Genomic DNA, 17628 nt, shown 5'->3' on the forward strand with positions numbered 1-17628 from the left:
CAGGACCAGAGAACAATTTGGTATTTTGCCAATAGAGCATGTGTGGGGCTGAATCAGAGATATTGTGCATCGGGTCTGAGGGATCCAGGGGGCCTTGGGTTTGAATTCAGAATGAAAAGCCTTAGGATCTGCTACATTCAAAACCTGGGCTGTGATTATGGTTTGGTTTGAGGCACAGGATGTGCAACAGCTCTGTGGTTGCCTTCGTGCACCCGTGCCACAAGGATGAGAGGACAAGGAAGTGTGGTCCAAGACCACAGCGTGAGAAGAGGAAGGATTTCCTTCAGTTTATCTCTCAAAAGCGGATGCTACATTTTGGATGGCACCGGCACGGTTCGGCAGCGAGGACACCAAGTTCGGGCTGCGGGATCATTCCAGCAGGCCCTGATGTGTGACATCCATAGATATGCTTCCACTGGTGTTTCTGTAGACAGAGAAGCTCTTGGAAGAACTGGTTTCAGTGGGACATTCCCGTGGCACTACAAAGCACAAGCGCACTCACACTCTGATCTTCTGGAAACACTCCAAAATAACATAGAGTAGAATGCAGAGCTGAGAACCTTTAGAAGCTCCATTTCCACCAGAGGAAGTGTCCTGTGCTCTTTCAGATTTGTGAGATAAGCGTAATCAAAATGAGGTTATCCTTATCAAAATAGTATGGGGTGTTCATCACAACAAAGGCAACACCAGCAATTGGAGATAGACCAGACAACACACACAGGAACAGGACATGGCATCAATGTCTAGGAAAATTTGTCCTCACAGAAATCCCATGCAATTGTGTAGAGCCAAGAGTCTAAAGTTTTCACTTAACCAAGCCCTAGAAGTCTACATTAGATACCTGAAATTACCTGACCAGTAGAGATGAAGAAATACAGTAAAAGGAAAAGGAAGTACCATTTTCAGTTCCAAAGAGATTGAAGGCCCTAAAGATAAGCTTTCAGACAATTAGACTGCAAAACGCTCTCCAGAGCAAGTATTGAAAATGGAGGTGAGGGAAACACTGAAGAACAAGAGTGTCTCAGAATCACAAAAGGCAGAATACCAGAAAAGGGGAAGAGAAAGCCTAAAGACGAGCCAAATAATATCAGAAAATTCAGTGGATGAGAAAATATCAGGGCTAACATTCCGTCCTAAGCAGACGAGATATTGCAGAGGGACGCGTGAATGAATTTGAAGACAGGGGAACAGAAATCCCTCGGTCAGAAGCACACATAAGAAAGCAAGTGCAAACCATTGAAAACATTGCTGTTGAATCCTGGTTGAAGACAAGGCATGAAAGACTATAATTCGAAAGAGTCCCAGATGGAAAAGCAACAGATAAAGAAACAAACAATGTTTGAAAAGTTATGTGTAGAAAAATCAGACTGAAACTTGCTGAAAGCCAAGATAGAATCATCTAGGCGAATTCAGGTAGTACACAGCGTCCAAAAGAGGTGGAATCCCAATAGACTTAGCAGCAGCTGTATGATCCAAATCAACAAAGTTCATGAGCATCCCAGTGATTTAAAATGCGCCTGGAGGAAAGCAACATACTCACAAGTGAACCTCCAGAGGGGTTTCAGCTGCTATCTCAGCAGCAATATTGCAGGACAGGGAGGAGTGCCAGGATATAGACCATAGCTTGAATGGCAAAATGCTGCCATCTAGGGTAGCCTATGCCACATGACCACCATTTCTAATAACAGCAGAGCTAGAGAATGCCACAGACCTGCAAATCTTAAAAGAATTCAGCAGTTCGAAACTTATCCTAACAGATAGGTTGAGAATTCTCCCCTGAAGGGATAAGCAGCAAGATGAAATGGAAAGAAGAAAACCCTTATTGGAAATGCAAGAAGAGCATGAGTGGAAAAGAAGAAACAAGAAGAAAGCAAGGAGGACAACAAAACCCTAAAGATGGGAGAGGGAAGCAGGAAATCATAGGGGATTGGAAGCACTATCTTAAGGGAGTCAGCTTATATGACTCTCTGTTGGAAGCAAACGGAGAGATGCATGGCCTGACGTGTTTGCAAAACAAACGAGAAGCAGACCAAGAAAGAATCAAACAAACAAACAACACAAAAAGGGTAGGGTAACATGAATATTCAAAAGAAATTACTCAAGGTGATGTCAAGGATCATTCAGTACGCATCGACCCAGTATCGCGGCTTGAATGTACTCAGCACACCTGTATTTGGAAATCAGAGGCGTGCATTTATATTCGTAAATATTGATTCATATGAGCATATCGTGACCTAACCCAAATGCCGATTTGGAATCCAATGGATTCCTAGTCCGTGATATAGACTTGCAAGTCTTCCAACAGGATGAATGAATGCCATATTCTACACTACGTCGAGAAGAAATGGCACAAGCCTATAACAAGGAAAATAGCTCCGCAAAAGTGTACTAAGATCAAAAGAGACAGGCAGTAAAGTGCACATTGGGGATTGTATCAGTCCTAGGAATTTCAGCCCCCTTGAAACAAATGGATAGATGTCCCGTGAATGCGGGTGTTTCAGCAGAAATCAACCGACGGCTATGTATTGCGGGTGTGCCCATATTACAGGAACAATAGTTTCCCTTAGTGGGTCTCTGTGTACTGTGAACTGTTAGAAAGTTTAAAGACGTGTGAAACATTCAACTGAAAATGGACACACTTCCCTCCGTTGCTACAGTGCATACAGATCTGAACAAAAGGAAAGAGGGAAGAACAAAGGCCCATGGGACGCTAGTGGGTAGAATCACATTTACCTTAGGAACCTCTCGTCGGATGCAGCCCCTCCCCCAACACTGACAAGATGCAGCAGCCATTGGGGATGGCAGTTAGCGGTTGGATTCCAGGTGGAATGTTGGTGTGTACCGCGAGGCTTGTTGTGGCTGGTGGATCCTAGGTAACCGGGCAGAGTTCTGTGGGTGGATCAGTGCGATGGAGGGGCTGCCACCCTCTGTGGAGCTTGGCTTAGGTCTTTGGTCCGGGAAGCTGTGTCAGTTCGAGATACTGCTGCTGCCCAAAGACCTGAGTTCACGGGTCAGTTTCCAGAACCTGAAAGGGCAGACAGTGGAAGATCTGCCTGTCTTCAGCTTACTGGAGAGGCTCCGAGGTCCTTTCAGACTTGCCCAGTCCTGTTGAAGTCGACTTTATGGGAGACACGAAGAGAAGCTGGCCGAAAATATGGCTGCACTTATTGAGGAGAGATGCGAACACATTGATGAGAGATGTTCTGCTACAATAGAGAATACTGGCCTGGAGACAGCTGTAGAGGATAGCAGGCTCGAAAGGCATTCATGAGACATATTGAACCTCGCTGATACTAGCAGAAACATACGGAGGGCCACCGTGGACTGGAGGAAGTTCCTCAATTCTCTGCTCCAAGAACGGGTCCAAGATCCCTGACGTCTAAAGAGAAGAGATGGCAGAGATGATAAAAAAGCTCCTGTTCTTGAAAGCGGTCAGATAATCCACACGACCCAAGGGGCAATTCCAAGACATTCAGATCAAAGTGCACCAAGCCCAGGTAAGCCTTTTCCCAGGTTTGGGCCTAGCTATCAAGCACTTGCTCTTCCCTCCCCTCCACTCAGGCATCCATTTTGAGGGATCAGTACCTGAGCTGCAATGAAGCCAGTAAGAGAAGAGCAAGCCCCTCCTAGAATCAGAGTTCCTCTAGCTCCATCCTCTGTGAACAACAGGGAACCCCATAAAGGTCAAATACTCCCGTATGAAATAGATAGGAATTGAATATTTAGCTCCCACAAAGAAACGATGGCCTTCCGCTAGATTCAGCAAATGCTGGGTTTATGTCTTCTCTGGGGTGAAGGGAGTGTGGTAAGTGAGGGGAATCTTTGACTGAACTTGAATCTGTATTAGGCCTCCGTTTTTCAAGACAGTCTAGGTACATATTAGAAGTCAGATAGTGAACGGAACTGTAAAAGTCGCCAATGACATGAAAGACACAGCTTATGTGGACCGTCTTTCAATTGAGTCAAGCCCCCGGGGGCAATCGATCATGGGGGTGCACACTTGGTTGCATTCAAGTGCTTTAGCCAACATGATCGGATGATTAAGCGTTCTCATCACTGATAGAAGAACACCTGGTTCTCAGTAGCCTAGCATAGCTGCAGCAGGTTTCTCATAGCTATAATGCCTCTAGGTTCTTTGGATTCAAAGCTAAATGTATATATTTAGTTCGTTTCCTCTTGTATTTTCCTTGAGAGGGATGTTACACCTTGAAATGCCAACATTGACCAGTAGGTGTCATCGGGAGTAAAGGGCACCACATGCACAAGGGAATCCAAGCTTGGGGGTTATTTCATGTTTCCATTAGTTATTTCATGGTTCCTGTTGGTTTCGGAGGCTTCAACAGTAAAGAGTTGACATGACCCCTTTAACAGTTCGGACTGCTAGTTTGCATTCTATCTGTCTATGTTTTCCTTAGAGCTGACAAAATGTTACCGAAATTGACAAGTCTGGCTTCTAGGTCGATTTAGTATGTTTCAGAAACTAACTTCATTTTCGTATAACTCCCAAAACATTTATATAAATTCTATTAAATTTTTAAAGACTGCAAATGAGATATCAACACAATGTCAAAACTGGAGTCTTCGGACAATCCCTCCCACCACTGCTGTATAGAAACAGAGAGATAAAAATAAATCACATTTCTGTGAAATGTATCTGGAAAGTGTTGATTCATCGATGCCCAGTTGACAGAGAAGCAGTGCAACCTGCGCTCACTCGCTCCCATGAACACAGCAATGGAAACATCCACTCACCCAGCCCTTGGCACAGGACACTTGCCGAAGAGAGGTCTGTTACTTCCAAAGACAGGATGAGGCCTCAGAACACCTGGAAGCAGGAGAAGGAAAAGCAGGGAATGGAAACCAGTGCATGGTCTGAGCCCTGTTGATGGAGCAGTAAAGGTGAAACTCTCTTTAACTTGGACGCACACTCTCAAGCGGACAGGAGACATGGGACTGAAGGTGATGCGCTGAGTGTTAGAAGAGTGCACAGCAGATGCTTGGCTGACAGAACTCAAAGAATCCAGTGCAAAATATCCCCACAGTTGATTCTGAGACCGAGATCCGAGCTGCCAAATTTGAGGTAGCAGAGGCAGCGTTCAGGGAGGGATAGGGCTACGGATGATGGCACACGCTGAGTCTCAGGGATCTGGAGTGCGTTGTGGGATGTGGTGGGTCCTATCAAGAGAGCAAACCGACCTGTGACCCCAATGAGCAAGCAACCACCCTGGCGCACGCAGTTCAAATTATCGATCTGTCCCATGGCCACACACAGTGCATCTGCAGGACCAGAGAACAATTTGGTATTTTGCCAATAGAGCATGTGTGGGGCTGAATCAGAGATATTGTGCATCGGGTCTGAGGGATCCAGGGGGCCTTGGGTTTGAATTCAGAATGAAAAGCCTTAGGATCTGCTACATTCAAAACCTGGGCTGTGATTATGGTTTGGTTTGAGGCACAGGATGTGCAACAGCTCTGTGGTTGCCTTCGTGCACCCGTGCCACAAGGATGAGAGGACAAGGAAGTGTGGTCCAAGACCACAGCGTGAGAAGAGGAAGGATTTCCTTCAGTTTATCTCTCAAAAGCGGATGCTACATTTTGGATGGCACCGGCACGGTTCGGCAGCGAGGACACCAAGTTCGGGCTGCGGGATCATTCCAGCAGGCCCTGATGTGTGACATCCATAGATATGCTTCCACTGGTGTTTCTGTAGACAGAGAAGCTCTTGGAAGAACTGGTTTCAGTGGGACATTCCCGTGGCACTCCAAAGCACAAGCGCACTCACACTCTGCTCTTCTGGAAACACTCCAAAATAACATAGAGTAGAATGCAGAGCTGAGAACCTTTAGAAGCTCCATTTCCACCAGAGGAAGTGTCCTGTGCTCTTTCAGATTTGTGAGATAAGCGTAATCAAAATGAGGTTATCCTTATCAAAATAGTATGGGGTGTTCATCACAACAAAGGCAACACCAGCAATTGGAGATAGACCAGACAACACACACAGGAACAGGACATGGCATCAATGTCTAGGAAAATTTGTCCTCACAGAAATCCCATGCAATTGTGTAGAGCCAAGAGTCTAAAGTTTTCACTTAACCAAGCCCTAGAAGTCTACATTAGATACCTGAAATTACCTGACCAGTAGAGATGAAGAAATACAGTAAAAGGAAAAGGAAGTACCATTTTCAGTTCCAAAGAGATTGAAGGCCCTAAAGATAAGCTTTCAGACAATTAGACTGCAAAACGCTCTCCAGAGCAAGTATTGAAAATGGAGGTGAGGGAAACACTGAAGAACAAGAGTGTCTCAGAATCACAAAAGGCAGAATACCAGAAAAGGGGAAGAGAAAGCCTAAAGACGAGCCAAATAATATCAGAAAATTCAGTGGATGAGAAAATATCAGGGCTAACATTCCGTCCTAAGCAGACGAGATATTGCAGAGGGACGCGTGAATGAATTTGAAGACAGGGGAACAGAAATCCCTCGGTCAGAAGCACACATAAGAAAGCAAGTGCAAACCATTGAAAACATTGCTGTTGAATCCTGGTTGAAGACAAGGCATGAAAGACTATAATTCGAAAGAGTCCCAGATGGAAAAGCAACAGATAAAGAAACAAACAATGTTTGAAAAGTTATGTGTAGAAAAATCAGACTGAAACTTGCTGAAAGCCAAGATAGAATCATCTAGGCGAATTCAGGTAGTACACAGCGTCCAAAAGAGGTGGAATCCCAATAGACTTAGCAGCAGCTGTATGATCCAAATCAACAAAGTTCATGAGCATCCCAGTGATTTAAAATGCGCCTGGAGGAAAGCAACATACTCACAAGTGAACCTCCAGAGGGGTTTCAGCTGCTATCTCAGCAGCAATATTGCAGGACAGGGAGGAGTGCCAGGATATAGACCATAGCTTGAATGGCAAAATGCTGCCATCTAGGGTAGCCTATGCCACATGACCACCATTTCTAATAACAGCAGAGCTAGAGAATGCCACAGACCTGCAAATCTTAAAAGAATTCAGCAGTTCGAAACTTATCCTAACAGATAGGTTGAGAATTCTCCCCTGAAGGGATAAGCAGCAAGATGAAATGGAAAGAAGAAAACCCTTATTGGAAATGCAAGAAGAGCATGAGTGGAAAAGAAGAAACAAGAAGAAAGCAAGGAGGACATCAAAACCCTAAAGATGGGAGAGGGAAGCAGGAAATCATAGGGGATTGGAAGCACTATCTTAAGGGAGTCAGCTTATATGACTCTCTGTTGGAAGCAAACGGAGAGATGCATGGCCTGACGTGTTTGCAAAACAAACGAGAAGCAGACCAAGAAAGAATCAAACAAACAAACAACACAAAAAGGGTAGGGTAACATGAATATTCAAAAGAAATTACTCAAGGTGATGTCAAGGATCATTCAGTACGCATCGACCCAGTATCGCGGCTTGAATGTACTCAGCACACCTGTATTTGGAAATCAGAGGCGTGCATTTATATTCGTAAATATTGATTCATATGAGCATATCGTGACCTAACCCAAATGCCGATTTGGAATCCAATGGATTCCTAGTCCGTGATATAGACTTGCAAGTCTTCCAACAGGATGAATGAATGCCATATTCTACACTACGTCGAGAAGAAATGGCACAAGCCTATAACAAGGAAAATAGCTCCGCAAAAGTGTACTAAGATCAAAAGAGACAGGCAGTAAAGTGCACATTGGGGATTGTATCAGTCCTAGGAATTTCAGCCCCCTTGAAACAAATGGATAGATGTCCCGTGAATGCGGGTGTTTCAGCAGAAATCAACCGACGGCTATGTATTGCGGGTGTGCCCATATTACAGGAACAATAGTTTCCCTTAGTGGGTCTCTGTGTACTGTGAACTGTTAGAAAGTTTAAAGACGTGTGAAACATTCAACTGAAAATGGACACACTTCCCTCCGTTGCTACAGTGCATACAGATCTGAACAAAAGGAAAGAGGGAAGAACAAAGGCCCATGGGACGCTAGTGGGTAGAATCACATTTACCTTAGGAACCTCTCGTCGGATGCAGCCCCTCCCCCAACACTGACAAGATGCAGCAGCCATTGGGGATGGCAGTTAGCGGTTGGATTCCAGGTGGAATGTTGGTGTGTACCGCGAGGCTTGTTGTGGCTGGTGGATCCTAGGTAACCGGGCAGAGTTCTGTGGGTGGATCAGTGCGATGGAGGGGCTGCCACCCTCTGTGGAGCTTGGCTTAGGTCTTTGGTCCGGGAAGCTGTGTCAGTTCGAGATACTGCTGCTGCCCAAAGACCTGAGTTCACGGGTCAGTTTCCAGAACCTGAAAGGGCAGACAGTGGAAGATCTGCCTGTCTTCAGCTTACTGGAGAGGCTCCGAGGTCCTTTCAGACTTGCCCAGTCCTGTTGAAGTCGACTTTATGGGAGACACGAAGAGAAGCTGGCCGAAAATATGGCTGCACTTATTGAGGAGAGATGCGAACACATTGATGAGAGATGTTCTGCTACAATAGAGAATACTGGCCTGGAGACAGCTGTAGAGGATAGCAGGCTCGAAAGGCATTCATGAGACATATTGAACCTCGCTGATACTAGCAGAAACATACGGAGGGCCACCGTGGACTGGAGGAAGTTCCTCAATTCTCTGCTCCAAGAACGGGTCCAAGATCCCTGACGTCTAAAGAGAAGAGATGGCAGAGATGATAAAAAAGCTCCTGTTCTTGAAAGCGGTCAGATAATCCACACGACCCAAGGGGCAATTCCAAGACATTCAGATCAAAGTGCACCAAGCCCAGGTAAGCCTTTTCCCAGGTTTGGGCCTAGCTATCAAGCACTTGCTCTTCCCTCCCCTCCACTCAGGCATCCATTTTGAGGGATCAGTACCTGAGCTGCAATGAAGCCAGTAAGAGAAGAGCAAGCCCCTCCTAGAATCAGAGTTCCTCTAGCTCCATCCTCTGTGAACAACAGGGAACCCCATAAAGGTCAAATACTCCCGTATGAAATAGATAGGAATTGAATATTTAGCTCCCACAAAGAAACGATGGCCTTCCGCTAGATTCAGCAAATGCTGGGTTTATGTCTTCTCTGGGGTGAAGGGAGTGTGGTAAGTGAGGGGAATCTTTGACTGAACTTGAATCTGTATTAGGCCTCCGTTTTTCAAGACAGTCTAGGTACATATTAGAAGTCAGATAGTGAACGGAACTGTAAAAGTCGCCAATGACATGAAAGACACAGCTTATGTGGACCGTCTTTCAATTGAGTCAAGCCCCCGGGGGCAATCGATCATGGGGGTGCACACTTGGTTGCATTCAAGTGCTTTAGCCAACATGATCGGATGATTAAGCGTTCTCATCACTGATAGAAGAACACCTGGTTCTCAGTAGCCTAGCATAGCTGCAGCAGGTTTCTCATAGCTATAATGCCTCTAGGTTCTTTGGATTCAAAGCTAAATGTATATATTTAGTTCGTTTCCTCTTGTATTTTCCTTGAGAGGGATGTTACACCTTGAAATGCCAACATTGACCAGTAGGTGTCATCGGGAGTAAAGGGCACCACATGCACAAGGGAATCCAAGCTTGGGGGTTATTTCATGTTTCCATTAGTTATTTCATGGTTCCTGTTGGTTTCGGAGGCTTCAACAGTAAAGAGTTGACATGACCCCTTTAACAGTTCGGACTGCTAGTTTGCATTCTATCTGTCTATGTTTTCCTTAGAGCTGACAAAATGTTACCGAAATTGACAAGTCTGGCTTCTAGGTCGATTTAGTATGTTTCAGAAACTAACTTCATTTTCGTATAACTCCCAAAACATTTATATAAATTCTATTAAATTTTTAAAGACTGCAAATGAGATATCAACACAATGTCAAAACTGGAGTCTTCGGACAATCCCTCCCACCACTGCTGTATAGAAACAGAGAGATAAAAATAAATCACATTTCTGTGAAATGTATCTGGAAAGTGTTGATTCATCGATGCCCAGTTGACAGAGAAGCAGTGCAACCTGCGCTCACTCGCTCCCATGAACACAGCAATGGAAACATCCACTCACCCAGCCCTTGGCACAGGACACTTGCCGAAGAGAGGTCTGTTACTTCCAAAGACAGGATGAGGCCTCAGAACACCTGGAAGCAGGAGAAGGAAAAGCAGGGAATGGAAACCAGTGCATGGTCTGAGCCCTGTTGATGGAGCAGTAAAGGTGAAACTCTCTTTAACTTGGACGCACACTCTCAAGCGGACAGGAGACATGGGACTGAAGGTGATGCGCTGAGTGTTAGAAGAGTGCACAGCAGATGCTTGGCTGACAGAACTCAAAGAATCCAGTGCAAAATATCCCCACAGTTGATTCTGAGACCGAGATCCGAGCTGCCAAATTTGAGGTAGCAGAGGCAGCGTTCAGGGAGGGATAGGGCTACGGATGATGGCACACGCTGAGTCTCAGGGATCTGGAGTGCGTTGTGGGATGTGGTGGGTCCTATCAAGAGAGCAAACCGACCTGTGACCCCAATGAGCAAGCAACCACCCTGGCGCACGCAGTTCAAATTATCGATCTGTCCCATGGCCACACACAGTGCATCTGCAGGACCAGAGAACAATTTGGTATTTTGCCAATAGAGCATGTGTGGGGCTGAATCAGAGATATTGTGCATCGGGTCTGAGGGATCCAGGGGGCCTTGGGTTTGAATTCAGAATGAAAAGCCTTAGGATCTGCTACATTCAAAACCTGGGCTGTGATTATGGTTTGGTTTGAGGCACAGGATGTGCAACAGCTCTGTGGTTGCCTTCGTGCACCCGTGCCACAAGGATGAGAGGACAAGGAAGTGTGGTCCAAGACCACAGCGTGAGAAGAGGAAGGATTTCCTTCAGTTTATCTCTCAAAAGCGGATGCTACATTTTGGATGGCACCGGCACGGTTCGGCAGCGAGGACACCAAGTTCGGGCTGCGGGATCATTCCAGCAGGCCCTGATGTGTGACATCCATAGATATGCTTCCACTGGTGTTTCTGTAGACAGAGAAGCTCTTGGAAGAACTGGTTTCAGTGGGACATTCCCGTGGCACTACAAAGCACAAGCGCACTCACACTCTGATCTTCTGGAAACACTCCAAAATAACATAGAGTAGAATGCAGAGCTGAGAACCTTTAGAAGCTCCATTTCCACCAGAGGAAGTGTCCTGTGCTCTTTCAGATTTGTGAGATAAGCGTAATCAAAATGAGGTTATCCTTATCAAAATAGTATGGGGTGTTCATCACAACAAAGGCAACACCAGCAATTGGAGATAGACCAGACAACACACACAGGAACAGGACATGGCATCAATGTCTAGGAAAATTTGTCCTCACAGAAATCCCATGCAATTGTGTAGAGCCAAGAGTCTAAAGTTTTCACTTAACCAAGCCCTAGAAGTCTACATTAGATACCTGAAATTACCTGACCAGTAGAGATGAAGAAATACAGTAAAAGGAAAAGGAAGTACCATTTTCAGTTCCAAAGAGATTGAAGGCCCTAAAGATAAGCTTTCAGACAATTAGACTGCAAAACGCTCTCCAGAGCAAGTATTGAAAATGGAGGTGAGGGAAACACTGAAGAACAAGAGTGTCTCAGAATCACATAAGGCAGAATACCAGAAAAGGGGAAGAGAAAGCCTAAAGACGAGCCAAATAATATCAGAAAATTCAGTGGATGAGAAAATATCAGGGCTAACATTCCGTCCTAAGCAGACGAGATATTGCAGAGGGACGCGTGAATGAATTTGAAGACAGGGGAACAGAAATCCCTCGGTCAGAAGCACACATAGGAAAGCAAGTGCAAACCATTGAAAACATTGCTGTTGAATCCTGGTTGAAGACAAGGCATGAAAGACTATAATTCGAAAGAGTCCCAGATGGAAAAGCAAGAGATAAAGAAACAAACAATGTTTGAAAAGTTTTGTGTAGAAAAATCAGACTGAAACTTGCTGAAAGCCAAGATAGAATCATCTAGGCGAATTCAGGTAGTACACAGCGTCCAAAAGAGGTGGAATCCCAATAGACTTAGCAGCAGCTGTATGATCCAAATCAACAAAGTTCATGAGCATCCCAGTGATTTAAAATGCGCCTGGAGGAAAGCAACATACTCACAAGTGAACCTCCAGAGGGGTTTCAGCTGCTATCTCAGCAGCAATATTGCAGGACAGGGAGGAGTGCCAGGATATAGACCATAGCTTGAATGGCAAAATGCTGCCATCTAGGGTAGCCTATGCCACATGACCACCATTTCTAATAACAGCAGAGCTAGAGAATGCCACAGACCTGCAAATCTTAAAAGAATTCAGCAGTTCGAAACGTATCCTAAAAGAAAGGTTGAGAATTCTCCCCTGAAGGGATAAGCAGCAAGATGAAATGGAAAGAAGAAAACCCTTATTGGAAATGCAAGAAGAGCATGAGTGGAAAAGAAGAAACAAGAAGAAAGCAAGGAGGACATCAAAACCCTAAAGATGGGAGAGGGAAGCAGGAAATCATAGGGGATTGGAAGCACTATCTTAAGGGAGTCAGCTTATATGACTCTCTGTTGGAAGCAAACGGAGAGATGCATGGCCTGACGTGTTTGCAAAACAAACGAGAAGCAGACCAAGAAAGAATCAAACAAACAAACAACACAAAAAGGGTAGGGTAACATGAATATTCAAAACAAATTACTCAAGGTGATGTCAAGGATCATTCAGTACGCATCGACCCAGTATCGCGGCTTGAATGTACTCAGCACACCTGTATTTGGAAATCAGAGGCGTGCATTTATATTCGTAAATATTGATTCATATGAGGATATCGTGACCTAACCCAAATGCCGATTTGGTATCCAATGGATTCCTAGTCCGTGATATAGACTTGCAAGTCTTCCAACAGGATGAATGAATGCCATATTCTACACTACGTCGAGAAGAAATGGCACAAGCCTATAACAAGGAAAAGTAGCTCCGCAAAATGTACTAAGATCAAAAGAGACAGGCAGTAAAGTGCACATTGGGGATTGTATCAGTCCTAGGAATTTCAGCCCCCTTGAAACAAATGGATAGATGTCCCGTGAATGCGGGTGTTTCAGCAGAAATCAACCGACGGCTATGTATTGCGGGTGTGCCCATATTACAGGAACAATAGTTTCCCTTAGTGGGTCTCTGTGTACTGTGAACTGTTAGAAAGTTTAAAGACGTGTGAAACATTCAACTGAAAATGGACACACTTCCCTCCGTTGCTACAGTGCATACAGATCTGAACAAAAGGAAAGAGGGAAGAACAAAGGCCCATGGGACGCTAGTGGGTAGAATCACATTTACCTTAGGAACCTCTCGTCGGATGCAGCCCCTCCCCCAACACTGACAAGATGCAGCAGCCATTGGGGATGGCAGTTAGCGGTTGGATTCCAGGTGGAATGTTGGTGTGTACCGCGAGGCTTGTTGTGGCTGGTGGATCCTAGGTAACCGGGCAGAGTTCTGTGGGTGGATCAGTGCGATGGAGGGGCTGCCGCCCTCTGTGGAGCTTGGCTTAGGTCTTTGGTCCGGGAAGCTGTGTCAGTTCGAGATACTGCTGCTGCCCAAAGACCTGAGTTCACGGGTCAGTTTCCAGAACCTGAAAGGGCAGACAGTGGAAGATCTGCCTGTCTTCAGCTTACTGGAGAGGCTCCGAGGTCCTTTCAGACTTGCCCAGTCCTGTTGAAGTCGACTTTATGGGAGACACGAAGAGAAGCTGGCCGAAAATATGGCTGCACTTATTGAGGAGAGATGCGAACACATTGATGAGAGATGTTCTGCTACAATAGAGAATACTGGCCTGGAGACAGCTGTAGAGGATAGCAGGCTCGAAAGGCATTCATGAGACATATTGAACCTCGCTGATACTAGCAGAAACATACGGAGGGCCACCGTGGACTGGAGGAAGTTCCTCAATTCTCTGCTCCAAGAACGGGTCCAAGATCCCTGACGTCTAAAGAGAAGAGATGGCAGAGATGATAAAAAAGCTCCTGTTCTTGAAAGCGGTCACATAATCCACACGACCCAAGGGGCAATTCCAAGACATTCAGATCAAAGTGCACCAAGCCCAGGTAAGCCTTTTCCCAGCTTTGGGCCTAGCTATCAAGCACTTGCTCTTCCCTCCCCTCCACTCAGGCATCCATTTTGAGGGATCAGTACCTGAGCTGCAATGAAGCCAGTAAGAGAAGAGCAAGCCCCTCCTAGAATCAGAGTTCCTCTAGCTCCATCCTCTGTGAACAACAGGGAACCCCATAAAGGTCAAATACTCCCGTATGAAATAGATAGGAATTGAATATTTAGCTCCCACAAAGAAACGATGGCCTTCCGCTAGATTCAGCAAATGCTGGGTTTATGTCTTCTCTGGGGTGAAGGGAGTGTGGTAAGTGAGGGGAATCTTTGACTGAACTTGAATCTGTATTAGGCCTCCGTTTTTCAAGACAGTCTAGGTACATATTAGAAGTCAGATAGTGAACTGAACTGTAAAAGTCGCCAATGACATGAAAGACACAGCTTATGTGGACCGTCTTTCAATTGAGTCAAGCCCCCGGGGGCAATCGATCATGGGGGTGCACACTTGGTTGCATTCAAGTGCTTTAGCCAACATGATCGGATGATTAAGCGTTCTCATCACTGATAGAAGAACACCTGGTTCTCAGTAGCCTAGCATAGCTGCAGCAGGTTTCTCATAGCTATAATGCCTCTAGGTTCTTTGGATTCAAAGCTAAATGTATATATTTAGTTCGTTTCCTCTTGTATTTTCCTTGAGAGGGATGTTACACCTTGAAATGCCAACATTGACCAGTAGGTGTCATCGGGAGTAAAGGGCACCACATGCACAAGGGAATCCAAGCTTGGGGGTTATTTCATGTTTCCATTAGTTATTTCATGGTTCCTGTTGGTTTCGGAGGCTTCAACAGTAAAGAGTTGACATGACCCCTTTAACAGTTCGGACTGCTAGTTTGCATTCTATCTGTCTATGTTTTCCTTAGAGCTGACAAAATGTTACCGAAATTGACAAGTCTGGCTTCTAGGTCGATTTAGTATGTTTCAGAAACTAACTTCATTTTCGTATAACTCCCAAAACATTTATATAAATTCTATTAAATTTTTAAAGACTGCAAATGAGATATCAACACAATGTCAAAACTGGAGTCTTCGGACAATCCCTCCCACCACTGCTGTATAGAAACAGAGAGATAAAAATAAATCACATTTCTGTGAAATGTATCTGGAAAGTGTTGATTCATCGATGCCCAGTTGACAGAGAAGCAGTGCAACCTGCGCTCACTCGCTCCCATGAACACAGCAATGGAAACATCCACTCACCCAGGCCTTGGCACAGGACACTTGCCGAAGAGAGGTCTGTTACTTCCAAAGACAGGATGAGGCCTCAGAACACCTGGAAGCAGGAGAAGGAAAAGCAGGGAATGGAAACCAGTGCATGGTCTGAGCCCTGTTGATGGAGCAGTAAAGGTGAAACTCTCTTTAACTTGGACGCACACTCTCAAGCGGACAGGAGACATGGGACTGAAGGTGATGCGCTGAGTGTTAGAAGAGTGCACAGCAGATGCTTGGCTGACAGAACTCAAAGAATCCAGTGCAAAATATCCCCACAGTTGATTCTGAGACCGAGATCCGAGCTGCCAAATTTGAGGTAGCAGAGGCAGCGTTCAGGGAGGGATAGGGCTACGGATGATGGCACACGCTGAGTCTCAGGGATCTGGAGTGCGTTGTGGGATGTGGTGGGTCCTATCAAGAGAGCAAACCGACCTGTGACCCCAATGAGCAAGCAACCACCCTGGCGCACGCAGTTCAAATTATCGATCTGTCCCATGGCCACACACAGTGCATCTGCAGGACCAGAGAACAATTTGGTATTTTGCCAATAGAGCATGTGTGGGGCTGAATCAGAGATATTGTGCATCGGGTCTGAGGGATCCAGGGGGCCTTGGGTTTGAATTCAGAATGAAAAGACTTAGGATCTGCTACATTCAAAACCTGGGCTGTGATTATGGTTTGGTTTGAGGCACAGGATGTGCAACAGCTCTGTGGTTGCCTTCGTGCACCCGTGCCACAACGATGAGAGGACAAGGAAGTGTGGTCCAAGACCACAGCGTGAGAAGAGGAAGGATTTCCTTCAGTTTATCTCTCAAAAGCGGATGCTACATTTTGGATGGCACCGGCACGGTTCGGCAGCGAGGACACCAAGTTCGGGCTGCGGGATCATTCCAGCAGGCCCTGATGTGTGACATCCATAGATATGCTTCCACTGGTGTTTCTGTAGACAGAGAAGCTCTTGGAAGAACTGGTTTCAGTGGGACATTCCCGTGGCACTACAAAGCACAAGCGCACTCACACTCTGATCTTCTGGAAACACTCCAAAATAACATAGAGTAGAATGCAGAGCTGAGAACCTTTAGAAGCTCCATTTCCACCAGAGGAAGTGTCCTGTGCTCTTTCAGATTTGTGAGATAAGCGTAATCAAAATGAGGTTATCCTTATCAAAATAGTATGGGGTGTTCATCACAACAAAGGCAACACCAGCAATTGGAGATAGACCAGACAACACACACAGGAACAGGACATGGCATCAATGTCTAGGAAAATTTGTCCTCACAGAAATCCCATGCAATTGTGTAGAGCCAAGAGTCTAAAGTTTTCACTTAACCAAGCCCTAGAAGTCTACATTAGATACCTGAAATTACCTGACCAGTAGAGATGAAGAAATACAGTAAAAGGAAAAGGAAGTACCATTTTCAGTTCCAAAGAGATTGAAGGCCCTAAAGATAAGCTTTCAGACAATTAGACTGCAAAACGCTCTCCAGAGCAAGTATTGAAAATGGAGGTGAGGGAAACACTGAAGAACAACAGTGTCTCAGAATCACAAAAGGCAGAATACCAGAAAAGGGGAAGAGAAAGCCTAAAGACGAGCCAAATAATATCAGAAAATTCAGTGGATGAGAAAATATCAGGGCTAACATTCCGTCCTAAGCAGACGAGATATTGCAGAGGGACGCGTGAATGAATTTGAAGACAGGGGAACAGAAATCCCTCGGTCAGAAGCACACATAGGAAAGCAAGTGCAAACCATTGAAAACATTGCTGTTGAATCCTGGTTGAAGACAAGGCATGAAAGACTATAATTCGAAAGAGTCCCAGATGGAAAAGCAAGAGATAAAGAAACAAACAATGTTTGAAAAGTTTTGTGTAGAAAAATCAGACTGAAACTTGCTGAAAGCCAAGATAGAATCATCTAGGCGAATTCAGGTAGTACACAGCGTCCAAAAGAGGTGGAATCCCAATAGACTTAGCAGCAGCTGTATGATCCAAATCAACAAAGTTCATGAGCATCCCAGTGATTTAAAATGCGCCTGGAGGAAAGCAACATACTCACAAGTGAACCTCCAGAGGGGTTTCAGCTGCTATCTCAGCAGCAATATTGCAGGACAGGGAGGAGTGCCAGGATATAGACCATAGCTTGAATGGCAAAATGCTGCCTTCTAGGGTAGCCTATGCCACATGACCACCATTTCTAATAACAGCAGAGCTAGAGAATGCCACAGACCTGCAAATCTTAAAAGAATTCAGCAGTTCGAAACGTATCCTAAAAGAAAGGTTGAGAATTCTCCCCTGAAGGGATAA

This window comes from Vicugna pacos, unplaced genomic scaffold, assembly GCF_048564905.1.
Source record: "Vicugna pacos unplaced genomic scaffold, VicPac4 scaffold_14, whole genome shotgun sequence".
NCBI lineage: Eukaryota > Metazoa > Chordata > Mammalia > Artiodactyla > Camelidae > Vicugna > Vicugna pacos.